Here is a 19,616-nt window from a genome sequence, read left to right on the forward strand (position 1 = left end):
CCAGCCACTTCCAGGCACAGTCTCACCACCTGCTAGCACACTCTTCAGAACTGAGTCAGAGCACGGGTGAAGCCTAAGGAGTCATTAAGTCTTCATCTGAGACCCTGTCTGAAATAGCTGTTGCTTTCCACACAAGCCTTCCTCCAGCCAGTCTCTCCCCTATGATCCCAGTTGGAGGGCTGAAGGAAACAGCTTTCTGCTCAGTAAATCAATGTTACTGGTGTTTGTTCTGAGTCAGTCCAAGTATTTTGTTTATCTCTCAGATCCCCTGGAGATCTCAAAAGTGAGGGAAAGCTCTAAGGAACCCTTAACTCTTCTCTCAAATACTGTTTTGATCCCACAGATTTGAAAGTATGGTGCCAACCTATGTCTTGGGTCTAAATGCCTCTTACCAAGAACATCCTAGGACTTTTTCCCCTCTATTCTTGCTGTTGCTGATTAATTAGTTTCTTGACACTGAGGTCAGCTGTGCCCAGGTACTGCAAGCTCAGGCTGACTCTTTCTTCTTAAGGTGTCCTTTTTCATTGACTAAGCCTTTCCAGTGTCTGTGTGAATTTGACTAGGATTTTTGGATTTTGTTTTTAGCCAGAATCTTAAGCTGTAGCAAAAATTCTTGATCTCACTGCAGTTTTCTGCCTCAGCCTAGCACTGGGATTTTTGAAATTCAATTTCTATGTGTATAGAAATATAATATTCCTTTATAGTGACAACAATATTTCATTTATATAGTGCTTTCCTTACTGTGTACAAGGCACTGTTTGAGGCATTATATACAAACGGATATGTAGACACCTATATGTATAAATTCGTTGGATTCTAACTACACCCATGACTTAGATGCCATTAATATTGGTTTTATAAAGTAAACTGTGGAACATAAACACCGAGTGCTTTTGTCAGGGATCTAAAACTCTAAAGAAGGAGCCAAAAATCAGTCAGAACCCAGGTAGTAGGGATGCTAATTTACACTACAAATTAATATTCATTGAGGGTATGCTTTAGTTAGTGGAGGAGGGAGGACCCAGGGATAGAGACCTCTACTTAGGCCTCAGGAAGACGAAAGAATCAAGCTTTCACAGAGACGCAGTGATGGAGTCTGATAGCACAGTGAAGCAGAGACAGGCAGTTCCTTGCTTTTCCTTTGGAAATGAAAGTGGAAGAGAAAAGGTGGAGGAAAGTGCTGGTACACAAACCATGCGATGGAATCATTCACGAACAGACCCATGTGGCTATGCACTCAAGGTCTCAAGGTGCCCGAAGCCAGCAGTGCTCCCATTGCAAGGAGGAAAGAGCCAGGCTGACCGCAGAGCACTAACGGGGAAGGATGTGGGCTGAGGGCAGCAGATCTAATCTACAGAATTCTGTTCCAGGTTTCTGTATCCAAGTGGAGGAGACAACATGTTTAGGCAGGCAGAAGATGGACAGGTCAGCTGGCATTCCTTGGGAGACTGAAAAGAACGTGATCACTCCCACATTGTCTCCACTTAGTACGAAATACTGCTAACCGCTTTTGGTCCATCACACAATTTTGATAACGTAGAAGACAAGAATTTTGTTTTTGTTGGTGGTGGTTTCTTTTTCTTTGTTTTATTTTATTTTGCTTTTTTTTTCAAGTCAGCAATGCAGAGTTCTTCACTAAAAGTAATTTAAGACATGGTAACACTACCACAACGAAGTATGTATGCTATTGCGAGAGAAAATACTTTTAATTAATACTGAAATAGTGAGGAGTCCTGTGGCACTGAGAATATTTAATATTAAAGCAAAATGTTATCGCCTGCCACTTCCTTTTCTCTTTAGATCATTAGCATAGGATTAAATATTTTTTCTAGTGAGATTTCAACCCCTTAGCAAGCAGCTGTGTATTCTATTAAAAATACAATATACTCATACATATGCATTATGCACTTAATTAACTATTAGATCTTCATTTAAAAAGTTCTGATAATGTCCTGAATTTTTATGCTGCTTTGGATCTCTGGACAGCCGCCATCAATTTGCATATTTTAAGTGGAAAACGAGGCATTTCGAGTGAAAGAAAAGCAATTCAAAATTCATATAATTTGAGAGGCATGGCCTGAAATTATATTTCTCTCTGGCCTAAAATTCTCCTATATGTATTTAAATTATATGTAATATGCGTTTATTACAGCATTTACAAGAATATACAAGATGGTACAAAAAGTTAAAAGCATCTATAATCTGATTTAATAAAATATGAATTATTAACTCTATGGTATATTTATTTTCTATGTTTACAGAATCTACATATTTTGAAGAATTTAAGCACTCTATGCTCCTAAATATGTAATGCAATTTCACTTAATTTTAAGTGATACTGTTTTCCCATTCCATTACCTTGTGTTCATTAATGTAACTTACCACAACAGTTAAATAATAAAAAGCAGCTACAGGATACTTGATCTTTCTGTATTTTTCTCCTATGGATTTACTTATATGGATTTGAGTTATTGGGAAACATATTAAGACACAGTCTTGAAGACGCCTAACTCTGGCTGTGCTGAATTTGTAGCCTCGAAGGCTGAGAAGGAATCTGTATTAGGTTATTAATCTTGCAATTATTTGTTGCAATATATACAATAACATGCTCTTTCCCTGTGTGGGATCTGGAGAAAAGATGGAGTCAGATTTTCTTCCCTGTAGATCAGACTCAGTAGATGAGAGGTATGTCCTAAGACCTCGCTGACCACATCTCCTTATCATGCAGGGCTATGGAATCCTCTCAGGAAGATGGACACTGGAATGGGCCTGATGAATAGACCTAGAAGGGTATATGACTTAAAGACATTTCTAGAAAAGTGTGTGTGTGTGTGTGTGTGTGTGTGTATGTGTACACAAATACACATGACAGTTCTATATTGTTACAGTTATGATCAATAGTATAGGAAACTATCAAAAGCTTCATTAGTTTCCCCTTCTCACATATTTATCAGTAAATTATAATATTTTCACATGCTGATGCTGAAGATATTTAATACTATATTCAACATTCACATGTTTATAAATCTTTCAAGACACTTAAGAAGTAAATCAAAGAAGACACTAGACCATGGAAGGAACTTTCATGCTCCGGGATTGACCGAACCAATATCATAAATTATGGCTGTACAATGAAAACTAATACACAGATGTAAAGTAATCCCCATAAGAATTCCCATGTCATATTTCCAGATCTGGAAGAAACAATTCAAGAATTCACATGGGATCACAAAGACCATGAACAATCAGAGCAATCTTAAAGAGAGAGAACACAGCTGGAGGTAAAGCAATACACAATCTCAAATCATTCTACAGAGCTTTAATGATAAAGGCATTCTGGTACTGATATAAACACAAAAACCAGACACAGTGGAACAGAATAGAAGACTCAGAAACAAACCAGCAAAACTGTGGACACATAATTCTGACAAAGAAAAAAGCATGCAAAGGAAAAGAGAGAGCCTTCCTAGTTTTTCTTCTGTTTCTGTGATAAGCCGAGCCCACACACAGGCCACTTGTATGGGGGGAAGATTTGTTTCCCCTTAAAGTTTAAAGTCATTCATGAAGGGAAGTCAGGGCAGGAACTTCGAGGAAGGGACTGAAGCAGAGACCGTGGAAGAATGGTGGTTATTGGCTTGTTTTCCACTACTTGAACAGTCTCCTTTCTCATACAACCTAGGGCCACCTGCCCAGAGGTAGCACTGTCCACAATGAGCTAGGTCCTCCCACATCACTCATTCATCTGGGAAGTGATGCTAAAAGCTTACCTAGAGGAGAACATGATGGGAGCGTTTTCTCCATTGAGGTCCCCTTTTCAGTCCAATTTATTTGACAGATGGTGCTAGCAAAATTGGGTATCTACCTGCAGAAGAATGAAATTAGAACCATATTTTTTACACTGTACAAAAATCAAATTCAAGCAGATCAAAGACCTTAATATAAAACCCCCCAAAAAGTGAAATTGCTAGAAGAAACCAGAGTGAATACAACTCAAAACCTTCTGAACTGAAGTCTAATAGCACAGGAACTAGCCCTAAGTATTGACAGATGGAACCATGTGGAATTTAAAAATCTCTGCACAGCAAAGAACAATATGATCTATGCAATGCTAGAAAATCTTTACTAGCTATCCTTATGACAAGGAGCTAATATCTAGAACTTACAAAGAATTGGAAAAATTAAATGCCAAGGAAATAAAGCTATACATCAAAAAAATGGGATCATGAAATGAACAGACACTTTCCTGTAGAAGTAACCATCTTATTAAATAAGAAACACAGAGCCAATGCAAAGATGAAAGTCCAAGAGGTCAGAACTTTACCCTTCACTCCTGCAGCTGTCCTCTTCCGCCAAGAGACCTACTTCCTGTGTGTTTGTCTTTATATAGACTTTCTGTTCTGCCTTCTCATTGGTTGTAAGCCCAACAACATGACCTCCCAAAAGAGAAAACATAAATGGCTAATAACTTTTTGAAAGTGTTAACATCCCTAGTAATCAGGAAAATGCAAACTAAAACTACTTTGAGATACTACCTCTCTCTAATCAGAATCACTATCATGAAGAAACCTGACAACAAATGTTGAAGAAGATATGAAGAAAGAGACACCCTTATTCACTGCTGGTGAGAGCTCAAATTACTGCAGCCTTTATGGAAATTAGTTTGGTTATTCCTCAAAAATTGAAAAATAGAACTTTCATGTGACTCAGCTATTTCATTCCTGAGCATGTACCCAGAGAACTCCACACAACACCATAGATGTATTTGTACATCTTTATTTTTTGCTTCCCTATTTATAATAGAAAGAAAATAGAACCAAAGTAGATATCTATCAACAAATGAATGAATACTGAATATATTGCACAATTAAGAATTGGACTATTACTCAGCTGTAAAGAAAATGAAATTATGAAATTTGAAGGGAAATTAATAAACCCCCAAATGGCTAATATTAGTGAGGCCACCCAAATGCAGAAAAAAATTGGATATTTTCCTCTTATTATTCCTCATATTAAGCTATGATGTATGTATGTATGTGTGTGGAGAACTCTAAGCATGAATATAATATAGCATTTAGTAAAGAGATCAGGAAAGGGTAATATTAGGTGATAGGGAAAGCTGGAATGTAGAAGAAAAGTCACATGAGTCATGGAAGACAATATAAAGTTTATTTTCTTTCTACCTTTAACTCCCTTCTGATTTTCTCTTTTGTTGTGGTGAATAGACTAATAAAAATATAATTATTAACAAAAATATAAAACCCTAAGCAAATGTCCATGTTGTAACCACCCAAAATGTGTAGTTTACTGAGATATATAGAATTTTAAACTGTGCAAGTGTTGAATGACTTCTTTAACATGACTGTGTGATGTTTTATTTGTGAATTAAGTATAATAAAGTTATAATTAAGAAAGAAAATAAGTAGGTAATTAGAATATAGAAAAATAGACAAATTTTTAAAGAGCAAAGACTGATTTTGACAAGAAATTGTGTAATAATGTTGAGGAAGATGGGGAAAAGCAAAGGGGTGCCTCTGGGTGCTCAGTGCTCACTAAACCCCTGTGACATCTAGTACTACTCTTGGACTGTTGCCTCACTTCTTTCTTGCACCTGTGAGAATTCCTGATCAGTTTACAGTTGGGGGAATTTTTACAGGGAGGAAAAGGAGCAGAGATCAGAGTAGTTTGGCGTAAGGCGTGTTGCAAAGTGTAAAGAGCTCGTCTATCCTCTCTTCCTTTGCCCTCTTCTCTCCCTCTGTCTTTCTCTCCTTTTTTCCTTCCTTTGTCCTTCCCCTGTCATCCCCTCCTTCTTCCTTTCTCTTTTCTTCCCTTCTTCCTTCCTTCCTGATCTTCCTTCTTTTCCTGTTTTCCCCTTTGGAGCTCTTGCTTTCACTTTCTCTCACTTGGGTAAATTAAATGCAAATCTCAATGGTCTTTTCTTAACACAGAAAATATTGCCTATATACAGCTATAATGATACAATAACTGACAAATTAATGATATGAACTACTGAGTTATACAAGTCTCCAAATTCGTTGTTATTACCTTGGTCAATACCATATTTTAGATACTGTGTTTTTTCTTGTGAGTCATTGTTACAAAGTCTTCCTACATCTTTTTTTTTTTTTTTTTTGTTTTGTTTTGTTTTGTTTTGTTTTTCGAGACAGGGTTTCTCTGTGTAGCTTTGCGCCTCTCCTGGAACTCACTTGGTAGCCCAGGCTGGCCTCGAACTCACAGAGATCTGCCTGGCTCTGCCTCCCAAGTGCTGGGATTAAAGGCGTGCGCCACCACCGCCCGGCGTCTTCCTACATCTTAGTTTGCCTTAATCCAAACTATTCTTTACGTAGTTGCCCAAATGCTCTTTCTAAATGGTAGGTCTGATGGAGATATCCTCCTTCCTTACCACTGTTGCTAGAGTCTGTTAAATTTGTATCTCCAAATTATTCTTTCTCTTTCCTCCTTTAGTAACTTTTCTCACCTCTATTACCATATTGGTTAGGCTCTCATCTCCCTTGAATCTTCTTTATGAGTAAATTCTCATTACTGTTTCCTCCCAACTTTTGAATTGGTTCAGGTACATTATTTAATTATCAGATACAGTGTTGAATGGATGGTGAGCATCATGCTAGACAGACAAAACACGTTCAGGAGCTATTATGATACAGTAAGCTGAAATGGAGCCCCCAGTGATGAAGAGCAGATATAGAACAACTATAGTTCATCAAAATGCTAAATGCACCACCACACAAAAGACATGTACTGAACAAAGACAACAGAAGGCAAACTTTTTTGAAATAGTTGCAATTTGAATTCAATTTCATTAAATAGCAGTACTAGTTTTGAAGAAGCTCAAATCCATTTGTAGTTACATGTACAATGTACTTTTTATTGTCTATAATAGACTCAAACAATTAGCCTAGATTATTATAATGAATAATTACAATGCTAGCAAATATTAATAAGACGCTGAGTCTAGTTTTGACTACTGTATCACTCACTGATCTTTAGAAGCCCCATTTTTACTAAATTAATCATTCTACATTGAGTTTCTAGATAATAACTATTAGTAAACGATAAGCTCATCAGTCTATTTAGCTATTCTCATGTGTGATATTATTATATTATACAATTTTAAAGCTGTGCCTTCCTAGTGTTATAAAGAAATGCCCACTGCCTTCTTGGAAGAACCCTGGTAGTGAATGTCTTCCATATCCCATGATGACAGTTGCCACCTCCACATCTGTAATCTCCCTTGAATCATTCAAGTAAACACAGTATCTAGGAAGGTAGAATATTTCAACCAAATTTTCATCCAAGAGCCAGCTCTTTATGGAGTTGTAAAAAGGATGCCATTCAGAGCTCCTTTTTTTTCCAGAATTTTATATTATGCTTTGTAAATGCCATAAATATTTATTTTTCTTTTAGAATTCAAATAGATTGCCCACAAATTGATTAAGCATTTTGTGTTTGTTTTCACCTTTCTCTGTTGGAAAGAGAATGTTTTGATTTGGAAGCAAGTAAATTGAAGTAAGTTTTGAGCTTTAGAAAACAAGTCTACCCTACTGTGTACTGTCCCATGGACAAAACTATCAATTTCAGATTATTCTATTCAAATTCATAGTCGTTTCCCTTTGAAGCCTTCTATCCAGAATTCCTCTGTTTTCATTATGTTTCTGTTGCTGTGGTAAAATATAATGACCAAAAGGAACTTACGGTAGAAAGGGGCTTCATTTCATCTCATAGCTCCAGAGTGAAAGAGTCTATTATTGTATGCAAGACATGAGTCAGGCTAATAAGGCACTTGACCAGAGCTAGAAGCTTGCTGATCACATTTTATCTGCACACAAAAACAGATTGAAAAGGAAGTGGGGACAGGAAATAAACTGTCAAATCCAGCCCCCAAAGATGTACCTCCTAGAGGTTTCATAATCTTCATAAACAGCACCACTAATTAGAGACTAAGTATCCAAATACGTAAGCCTATGGAAGACATGTCACATCCAAACCAACATACTCTTTGAAGTTATTTGAAGTTATTTCTTCTGCTCTGATTTCCTAGTTCAGATAGCTTTACCTGGCTTGGTAAAGAGAATGCAACATAAGGTAGATTATAGTTACTTTGCTCTCAAATGTCAGTTCCGCAGTTGAAGATTTAGTTTAGTGATAGAGTGCTTACCTAAGAGCCAAGGTCTGGGTTCAGTCTCTAGTACTATGTGGAGAAAGTGAGTTCTGAAACTTTAAAGATATATTGTATTTTCTTTTATAGCAAATTGAGAGAAACAGAAATAGAACAATATTGGACCAAGTGACAACAATCTGTTAATTTTCATTGACTGGTTTCTTGTGTCACTCTGACTCAAAAAAGCATTTTAAATTTTAATATAACTATTATAAATGTCTTAAAATGCATCACTCGGGCCACATGAATCAGAATAGAATGACTTTGCAGGATATATGTCAAGGGTAAATGCCTACACAGGCAAGCAAGTAAGTAATAATGAAAGTCATTAATAATTTAAAAAATCAACAGTCTTTCAAATCAAGCCTCTATTATCTTTAAAAGAGCCTTTTAATTTCTCATGTGAGCTATAGCATAAAAATTCTATAGCTGGCTTCCTTCACAGTATGTTCTTCTGGTTCACCACATCACTTTCAATACTGGAAAAACTACCTGGTCAATAATGTTCATGTGAGGAGTTGCATGGACCTATCTAGAGTTTGAGGGTGGTAGGTTCTGAGTATTCAAAATACAGCTCATTACTTTATTATTACAATAAATTAAATTAGAATGCAAATTAACAAATGTTAGTCTCTAGATAATTACACTAAATATTTGTCAATAAGTTGTATTTTTTTGGTTGTTTTCTCTCTCTTTTTTCTTTGAGCTGAGGATCGAACTCAGGGCCTTGTGCTTGCTAGGTAAGCACTCTACCACTGAGCTAAATCCCCAACCCAATAAGTTGTATTTTTAATCATTAAACTATGATTTATTTTCAAGGAAATTCATTGAGTTAAAGGATTAGAATAACATGAATTTTTATAAACATACAATCAAGTAGCCATCACAACAATTAAGATATAAAACATTTCTATCACTCCAAGGCATCTCTTTGGAGTTCCCCTAACCTTGGGTTCCAATGCAGGAAGTTCTGGTCACTGAAAAACATTGGCTTTCTTCTACAAAAGGTTTGCCTTTATTATAATTCATGTGGTGAATGACATAGTGTCTGATTCTGTATGCATGGTTTCTTTTACTTACCATGATTCAAAGGCTCATCCAATTTTTGTGCTGGTATTACACCTTAATATTTCTAAGTAATATTTTTAAATGTATGTGCTGTAGTTTATTTCTACTTTCCAGTTGATAGATATTTGGCTATATTAAATTGTTGTCTAATACAAATATAATAGCTATAGTTATTGAGCACAAGTCTTGCTAGGGACCCAAATTTTCATTTATAGAAGTACAATTGCGGTGGTGTGGTAAAATATGTTAAATATATTAGAAATTTCTAAATTATTGTCATAGTACCATTTTATGTTCCCATCAACAATGTGTAAGAGTTCAGACTTTCTAACACCCTTATAAACATGGGTTATTGTGTGACTTACTGATTAGAACAATTTTACTTGTTATGAAATGATGTTTCATTGTGGCTTCACTTTGTGTTCTCCTAGTGACATTGGACATGCCTTCTGGGTTTACTTGTCATTCTCATATAGAAGTGTTGTTGTTGTTGTTGTTGTTAAGTACCCATTGTCTGTTTCTGGTTGGGGCTCTTGTGGTTGTAGCTGACTAATTTTAATCAACCATTTTTTGCTCATAGACTTGGGGGAGCTCAGGAGCTACCTTCATTGCATATTCTTCTTCCTTTTCAGAACCAGAGGCTCAAAGGACAGAGCCAGGTGCCAAAGAACTCTTTACAGTCTACAGCCCAGTAACTTTTGAGGAAACTACAATTCAGAGATATTACATTCCTATGTGAACAGAAGCATGGGTCTGTTTACACACTTCAAATTGAACACATTTGCCACCCCTTAAGATAGATGATGGATCATATAACATGTTCTTTACCCAAAACGAATGTATTAGTGGTTAGGAGACTTTATAGTTTCTGGACATAATATCTACGGGGAAACTTTTTTTAGGAATAAAAAGTTTTACTTCAGCAGCACATGTACTAAAATTGGAACAATGCAGAGGTTAGCATAGCCTCTATGCAAAGAAGGACATATAAATTCATGACATTTTCTGTATTTTTTGATGTCCCTTAACTGAAAGATGGATTAAGAAAATGGGAGACAGAGGGATCAGGTGGGAGGGGCCATGGAGGGGAAGAGTGCCAGAAAGACTGGTGGAATTGGGAGCATTTGGTGGAAATCTAGCACAGTAGAAACTTCCTGGACTCTATGAGGGTGACTCTAGTGAGGATTTCTAGTAATGGAGAATACAGAGTCTGAACTGGCCATTGCTTGTAGCCAGAAAGACATCCAGTGGTGGGACTGGGTTACATTTTATTGAGCTGTTGGCCAAGGAGGGCCTGTGGAGATTCCTAAACAACCCAAGTTGGTGCTAGGACAGAGAATTGCTCTCTGAAAACTGAAAGTGGGGCCCTATTTTCAAAAACAACATCCACACAGCTCTTTAAATATATAGAGGTCGAGTTGCTGCAGGCTTGGAGCCTCCACCTTTACATTCTAGTCTCTTCAGCAGAAGGTACTCTGCAGGCTATGGAAAGAGAAACCTGGACAACAATCCAGGCACAAACCCCTCCACCTCCAATCTGTCCTGTCTGCCAGATTCGCTGGGACAGTAGTGGCACAGACTTGTGGGAGTGGCCAACCATTATCTGGTTTAACATGAGGTCCCCACCACGAGAGAGAGCCCATGCCTTACACTACCTGGATGGCCAGGAACCAGAGACTAGATAGCACAGAGACCTAGTGTAGAACCAAACACGACTGAAAAAAAATCAATGAAATGATTCCTAATGATTCCTAATGAACATTGGTTCCTTGTCCAGTGGTCATCAGAGAGGCTTCCTCTGGTAACAGACGGGAATGGATGCAGAGATCCACAGGCAAGCACTACACAGAGAGAAAGTCTTCATCAGGTCACGCCTGTCAGAGACCCAGGAACCCGAAGGGAGAAGGGGAGGAAAGACCACAAGTAGGATGAGATGGAGGACACGAGGAGAACCTGGCCCACAGAATTAACGAAGCAGGGCTCACATGGGCTCAGAGACTGAAGCTAGAAGGAGTGGAAAGAGGGGAAAATGTGGTTGGGATGTATTATATGAGAGAAGAATATATTTTCAATTTTTTAAAAAGGTAAAAAAGGATTAAGTTATTAACAATGGTTTGAGATAAGATACAGAAATGCATTCACATTGTAAAATTTCTACTTTAATAAATCATGATTTAAACCATTCTAAATGAAGATTTCATGTTAACCAGATGACATCAATGTAGCTTTTTGATGGAATGGTTGAATATATAGATACAGAATCCAAACACATAGACATTTATAATCATGTCCATTTTAGGATTGGTAAGAAATTTTATGAAGAATCCCTAAAATTATGTTATTTTTAATACCTATAATACCCCCCCATTGGTTTAGAATAACTCTTCTAGAGCCATGTTTTGTTTGATTTGGGTTCTGTCTTGAGCTGTTCTTTCTACTTACTTTCATTCTTGCATTTTACTACAGCTTGTAGTAGAACAGGCCCATAGGGTCAAGGAAATTGGCTCAAACCAGTTGCCAAGGAATGCACATAACATTCTTCCTTATGAACCAACCTGAAGTCCACCTGAGGGCCTAGCAACAGGCCCTGTGAGACTCCTGATTACTGTCAGAGTTCCTGATTGTGCCCAGCCAATGAGGGATGACCACACAATGCCACCAGATTGGGACACAGTTTGGGTGCTGGGAGGAGGGTATGTAAGGCCTTCCCCATTATTAAATAAACGAGTTTGTTGTTTGCCTTCAACTGCCTCCCAGTGTCTGTGCCATTGATGCTGCGCCTTCTCGCCCTCTCCCCTGAGGAAGCCTTTAGGATCTAACAACATCAGATTTTTATCTATTTTTTCTGCAATTTCTATGCATCAACTTCAGGAATCATAATTATTCTAAAATTATACAGAATGCAACTCTTATGTGTAATTTCTGCTTAGATTTATGTAAAGATTTGTAATTTAAAATGAATTATATGGAATAAGTACATTTTCTCATTTGAATGAAAGACATGAAGCAAATTTTCACTGAAAAAAATTAGTTACTAGTGGAGATAGGTGGCTTTGCAGAAGACAATGGCTAAATGGACATTTATTTGCATATTGATCAAATTTATGGTCCATCTTTTAATCAAGTCCTTTGCTATTTTCTTATTGAATCTTCTTATGTCTTCTAAATAAACAAGAAAAAATATTTGTGCTGGATCTTGGCTACCTTTTTAATAAGCATCTATTTACTGTGATTTGTACTTTTGGGGAAATATAAAAAGTAACTTCTTTTGTTTATCTTTATGTAGTTTATATTTGACTTATGATGATCAATCATTTATATATGGAATCTCAATATTGTGTGTAATATGGCTGTGTCTACTTGCTAGAGAATAGTTATCTAAAACTTATCATACTGAAGGCTTTACTTCATTAGGTTTTCATATAGCCTTTAACAGGAATAGTATTACATATATTTTAAATATTGAAAAATAAATTTAAAGCAAATAAGCTTTGCATTTACCTAGTTACTAAGAGGTAACAAGAAAATATTAGCTTCTGTGAGGTGACAGATTTTACTGTGCCAGTTCCTTATGGTTCTGATGCCATGAGGAGAATCTCTGCATTAAATCAAAAGAGACAAATTATATTCAAAGTAAATCTGTACCCATCACTAAAAGGTACACTAAGGTTCAAAGGTGATTCTTATGAAATGCTTCCTGTTTGTAGAATGATCAGTTAAGACACGAACAATCATGGAATGACTTAGTCAAAAAATACTCTTCATAAAACTTTGATTCAAAATATTGGTAATTACAGTTTGAGATTGATTCAACTTTTCAAAAATGTCCCTTGGTTTTAATTCTGGTAATGAAAAAAAGATAGAGAGCTGAAAATCAAATCCTGACAAATTGGTAGACTTATATAGAACTTTGTTTTCTGTTACAAAGTCAGTGTTAAAGAAAGAAGAGTGCTGTGGGATGGTCTGTATGTCAAGTGTGTTGCTGATTGGTCAATAAATAAATCACTGATTGGCCAGTGGCTAGGCAGGAAGTATAGGCGGGACAAGGAGGAGAATAAAGCTGGGAAGTGGAAGGCTGAGTCAGAGAGACACTGCCAGCCGCCATGATGAGAAACAGCATGTGAAGATGCCAGTAAGCCATGAGCCATGTGGTAAGGTATAGATTTATAGAAATGGATTAATTTAAGCTGTAAGAAAAGTTAGCAAGAAGCCTGCCACGGCCATACAGTTTGTAACCAATATAAGTCTCTGTGTTTACTTGGTCAGGTCTGAGCAGCTGTGGGACTGGTGGGTGAGAGAGATTTGTCCTGACTGTGGGCCAGGCAGGAAAACTCCAGCTACAAAAGAGTAGAAAAACACATTAAAAAACAAACCAACTCTCCCATCATCTAAATAGAACACTACCATTATAAGTGGAATGTGGAATATTATTGCCATTTTAAAGATAAGGAGAATGACTCAAATACATCAGAAATAAGTCTTGGGATTGCAATTGTAGATTGTATTTAGTGTACAGTTCATTCCAAAGCCTTGGTAATGTTTTCTTCCATCCTTCTCCCTCTGTACCATCTCCTCAATTTTTATTTTTCCTCTTAGATCCAGCTTAAAGTTTTATTGGTCCCTGTGTGTCTTAGGTGAAAATCACTTGGAAACAGAACAGAAGACAAGGGTTTTAGTGGAGAAAATTAACTGGTAAAATGTTCTCAGGTGAACAGGAGGATGGCAAGAAGGAAAGATCAAAGTGGAAAGGCTGATTAGGGATATAGTCTCCCCAGAGGCTTGCCTCCTTCTATTGCTGGGAGATGTTCAGAGACAAAATACATGAGAATTAGTTGCTGGAATTGATTGATGCTGTGGAACAGGCACTGATGGGTGCATGTGAACCAGTCCGTTACTGCTGGGGGATTGTTCCAATGGAAACCTGCTGTGAGGTTCTAGTAGCTAGCTCTCCAAGCACCATCAGGGAAGGGGCTTCAGACTGGATACCCACACCACCCACTATGCACTTACATTAGAGACACTGTAAGCCTTGTGCTTCACTGAATGCCATCAGACGAGTGTCCCTGAATTCGCGTTTCTGCATTTCCCAGGCTTAATTATGACCATGCAGTGATTGCTAATGACTCTGTAAGATCACCTAGTGGCAGGGCCAGAGCAGTTACTTTACAGAAAGGTGAAGGGTAATTTTTACCTTATCAGTTAGTTATTTGGAATTACATCCAGTGATGTGATTTTCCTATCCTTTAGTTAACACTATGAAAATGTTCCCTTGCATGTGGGCATTGTGTTACACACATTTAATCCCAGTTCTCAGGAGGCAGGAGAATCTCTCTAGGAAAAGTCCAGCCTGGTCTACAGAGCGGGTTCCAGGACAGCCAGGGCTACACAGAGAAACTCTATCTCAAAGAACAAAAACAACAACAACAATAATAAAAAAAATGTTCCCTTGCATAATTGCAATAAAAAGCCATTGTAAACTGGCTTTGTACGACTTGTTCTCTCCTAATCAGCAGGCAATTTGGCAGCATGGAGTCATCATGTAGGGTTTTGATACGTATGTATGTGTGCATGCTTGCATGTTTGTATGAATCGTATTGCTCCAATACGTTACTGCTTCATATTCGTCTGTTTTCTTTTTTTTCACTGTATTTCTCTTTTTCTCTCTCATCATTAAATTAAGAATGAGGCCTTTGAAATCATATTATACTTTACCATGAGTCATCTGCACAAATTATTTACCTAATGAAACCATTCAATAAACATGAACTAAATCCAACCATAAATAATGTTAAATGTAACAAAATTTTCTTGCACAAACAACATGCTATACATTTTTTATTATTGTGATCCATTTAATAAAAGGATTTTTTTCTGATAAGGCCATTTTGCTTGGTGAAACGTAAAAGGCAGGAATTTTGTGGTTCTCCTTTTGATTTGCCCTTCTCTGTTTATGTTGAGTCTGACATCGAAAATAATAGAGTTCAATTCCAGGCAACTGGCTGATGTTAAATGCAGTGTGTCTCTGAGGCCCTGTCTATATGAAAGGGTATCAGTATCTTGCTTGAAACAGCGTGTCACTATGGGTTTATCCTATGATTATCTAAATTAGGGTCTATGCTTAGCTGAGACAATAACGGCCACAACAACCCACAGTTTAGTACAGCCAAGGGTAACTGTAAAAATCATGGTTGAAAGAAATCCAAGGTTTTCTCTTATTTATACTCTTGCATGCTTTCATTTACCAGCCACACTGCTGAGAAATATGAGGACATTTTATACATAATGTAGAAAGAGAATATGGCATGAAAGGAAAAATTAAGGCAGGCTACTGAAGGTAAATAAGACATCTATCTAGATTTTTGTCACCTTAAGATGTTTGAAACTTAAGTAATGAAATAGATGTCATTCCTAAAAATGTAGCTTCAAACTAACAAATTAGATGATTAAATGCAAAGATTTTACCTCATGTGGCTTAAAAAAAAAAAAACCCCAAAACCAGAAGTTATTTATGAACGTAAGGAGGCAGTAAGTGTATTCTGGTGACAATAGTCACCAGCTCTGAAAATGAAATTCCTGAGTCTTAGGACACATTGACACTCCAATTTCAGTAGATTTCTTGACTAAAACTTGAGAATGCAGATGTACATATTTTAGCACAGTTTTTGGAACTTAAATAATTGGAGTCATAGAGGGGTTTATCATGAAAGATAATGGAATATACCAGAAAGGCAAAACTAAGTTTTATGATTTTATTTTTTTGAAAATAATAGCCGGGCGGTGGTGGCGCACGCCTTTAATCCCAGCACTCGGGAGGCAGAGCCAGGCGGATCTCTGTGAGTTCGAGGCCAGCCTGGGCTACCAAGTGAGTCCCAGGAAAGGCGCAAAGCTACACAGAGAAACCCTGTCTCGAAAAACCAAAAAAAAAAAAAAAAAAAAAAAAAAAAAGAAAATAATATAAAGACTATCTTAACATCTTCTCTGGCCACTGACTTTGTTTATTTCTTATAAATAAATAAAATAATATAATTGAGTAAATTATACACTAGAAAGAAGAATTTAATGTAGAAATATTTACTTTGAACATTTATTCAAGCAACACTAATTTGTGAAAATAAATTGGGCATCCTGTCTATCCAGAACCATTAGGCCACAAATCATTGGTTAACATCTTATAATTTCTAATGAGCTGAGGATTAATCATAAGTGCTATAAGGGTTTGCTTGAGTTTTCAGTATTTCACCGCAAAAATATATTTAAGATGCTGTGCATATGCTTTTGCATTATGTCATGTACTGGATACACCAAGGCATTGTATTAAGAGCAGACATCAAGGGCTCTGGTCTGCACTAGGGTTAAGATTATAGCTTTACCATTCAGAAGTTTGGAAGAACATCGTAAAATTTTGATTCAGGTTTTTTGTGCTTATTTTTTGTTTACTTGCTTGTTTCCTTTTGGTTTAGTGTGTGGTAATAGCAATATTAGACAATGGAGTATGTATCCTGATACAGCTCAGAAATGTAGTTTGCTGGAACTTAGTCTAGGTTCCCTGTTCTGATGCTTTCTGGAGATGAGGCAGGGTTATCACTGGGGGCATCAGTTAGTCCAGATTCTAGTTAACACTGGACTGGAGTTCATTTGTTTGCTATTTCTTTCCTCATTCTTTGTCATTTCTCCTGTGACAGTTCCTTCTAACTACTGAAAGCTTTGGAAAACAAATATAAGAGGAGGGGATGGAACAAGGACTATAAAATAAAATACAAATCACATATGTATTTAAACACAGACATATATATGTATCACATATATAATATGCATATATATCACAATATCTAGAAAAACAATCAAATTTAAGAAACCATACTAATTGTATGCAACAACACCATCCAATATTGTAGCCTCTATCCACGTTTTGACTTCAATTTAAATTGAGATCCCATTTTTTTAGTATCATTTTAAATGTTTGTTATTCTCAGTAGATTATAGGTATTGTACTTTAGAGCACAAAAAACCAATTCCATGCTCTCTCTCTCTCTCTCTCTCTTTCTCTCTCTCTCTCTCTCACACACACACACACACACACACACACACACACAGGCACACACAAAATTGTCTTGGACAGAGCTTATCTATAATGTGTAAAACTGTGTTTGTGGGACTTTAAGATGGGTGGAAAACAATTCTTATTTTGATGGGATGCCAGTCTAGAGTAAGAAATAGTTGGGAAAACGTTTAGAAAATATTGAAAAGAAATCAGTGATGCTAATGTTCTATCTGCAAACACTAGGGAGTTAGAGGGAGCTCCAGATAAGAGGAGACAGGAAAACCTGTGCTGAAAACAAAATGCAATTCGTGATCTCTGCTGTTTTTCCAGGATGGGAAACACTTGGTCTCACTAGAAGAGACAATGTAATATATTTATGTGTAAGAGTGTTGTACATTTTAGTTGGTTTATATTAAATAAAACTTTACTATAGATATACTTTATTTAAGTGTGAACAAAGTAAATTAAAAATTTAAGAATAATTTCAACCTTTGTAATATGATACTTTTTTCTCTGCAATATATTTTAGCCCCACCCAGAAAATATGAATTTGTTAACACAATAATGAGAACGTGATTGAGCATAGATGAGACTGTAATTCAATGTGAAACATATTACTGACACTTTAGAGTGATGTACAGTTTATTGGCAAAAATAAACATTTACTAGTTAAGATTTTCAATCTGTGGCAAGCCTTGTTTATTTTTAACTCAAGCAGTCCCTTAGACCAGTGTTTTACTATGGAACCAAAACAATGTGGCGCTGATGGTTACATTGCATTTATCCTTACCTCTGTGGAGGTGAATACTAGGCTCTGGCTCTTCTCAATGTGGATGGGTAGTTATAGAGATAACTACATTCATACCTGAATATCCAGTAAGAACTGGTTTGCAGGAGTCATTGTGACAGACTGGATAAAAATCTTTATGATGTGAAGCTATGTTTTAGTTTTCTTACCAAATGCATAAGAACTTTGTTTCTGGAAGAATTCAGTCAATATCTTTGGGCTTTCATTAATATAAAAGCTACCTAGATAAAGCATCTAGGATGAGTTACAATTAAAAATTTACCAAATATGCTAATCCCATCAATAGTCTCATTGGGAAAGGCTTTTTATTAACTGTCCTCAGACTTCTGCCTTTAACAGTTTTCTAGTATTCTCTATGCTTTTGCCAAATAATTGCTTATTGTAAGATGGTTTAAAAATATGAAAATATGTTTTGTAGCTAACTAATATGAACTAAAGGAAGGGAAAATGTGGGAGTGAAAGAATGGTAATTTAATAAATAGTGAAATGCTGAACTTATTGTGTCTAAAAAAAGCTCCAAAATATATACAAAATTTATTTTGCAAGCTATCATTGATCCATATAGGATTATATAAAACATGATCTTATTTCAATTTAAATGTAGATTAGATCTTTAGATTCTATGCATGTTTGTTAGGCCTATGTGTATACTCTATAGTACCCTTCATATTAAGTGTGCATGGGTACATGTGGTGATATATTGTTTACCCTAATAAACTTGTTTGAGTATCAGAGAAGCCAGCCACTAGCTCTTACCTCTAGGAAATCCTTAGCCTAAAGAAAGTGAATTCCTGTTTCCTCACACCTTATATACCTTCCTGTGCCCAGACATCACCTCCGAGGATTGCAGGTGTGTGTGTGTGTGTGTGTGTGTGTGTGTGTGTGTGTGTGTGTGTGTGTGTGTGTGAGTGAGTGTGTGTGTGTGTGTTTCCCAGTACGGGGATTAAAGGTGTGTGCCACCACTGCCTGGATCTGTTTCCAGTGTGGCCTTGAACTCACAGAGATCCAGAGGGATCTCTGCCTCCCAAGTAAGAGGATTAAGGCTGTGTGCCACCACTGCCTGACTTTAATGTATAATCTAGTGGCTAACTCTGTCCTCTGATCCCCAGACAAGTTTGTTAGGGTACACAATATGTCACCATATTTCCCCTTTTTTGTCTATAATAATAAAAGAAGGTTATAACGACTATAAGAAAAATTATATACAAATAATTATATGTAATATATACAGTCAAGAATTATATTAACAATGTCCAGTCCATTAACATTTAACAGATTCAGAGAAAATACTCCTTTATTTATCCTATTTTGGTGAGTCCAAAATGTTGTACCTAATTCACTTTCTATCTTAACTTGTGTTACCAACCAAAAACTATCCTTTGATGTCTTTCAAACTTATATACCTTATAAATCTTTAGTGAGTTTCTTTTCTGAATTTGTTAACAAGGAAAACTATAACTATCTAATCTTGAACTCCCTCAGAGACCAGAGAAGGAAATTATATTACCTAAGTAAGGAGGAAG

The 19,616-nt window shown here is 36.5% G+C and overlaps 1 non-coding gene across 1 annotated transcript; it reads left to right on the forward strand.

The window, feature by feature from the left end:
- Positions 1-10,155: 10,155 nt before the first annotated feature.
- On the forward strand, positions 10,156-10,259 carry LOC128100193 (U6 spliceosomal RNA). The gene has a single exon (XR_008214710.1). It is a non-coding gene; the product is annotated as a U6 spliceosomal RNA (small nuclear RNA).
- The last annotated feature ends 9,357 nt before the right edge of the window (positions 10,260-19,616 follow it).

This window comes from Peromyscus californicus, unplaced genomic scaffold (assembly GCF_007827085.1).
Source record: "Peromyscus californicus insignis strain IS unplaced genomic scaffold, ASM782708v3 Scaffold_6__1_contigs__length_162567912, whole genome shotgun sequence".
Lineage (NCBI taxonomy): Eukaryota > Metazoa > Chordata > Mammalia > Rodentia > Cricetidae > Peromyscus > Peromyscus californicus.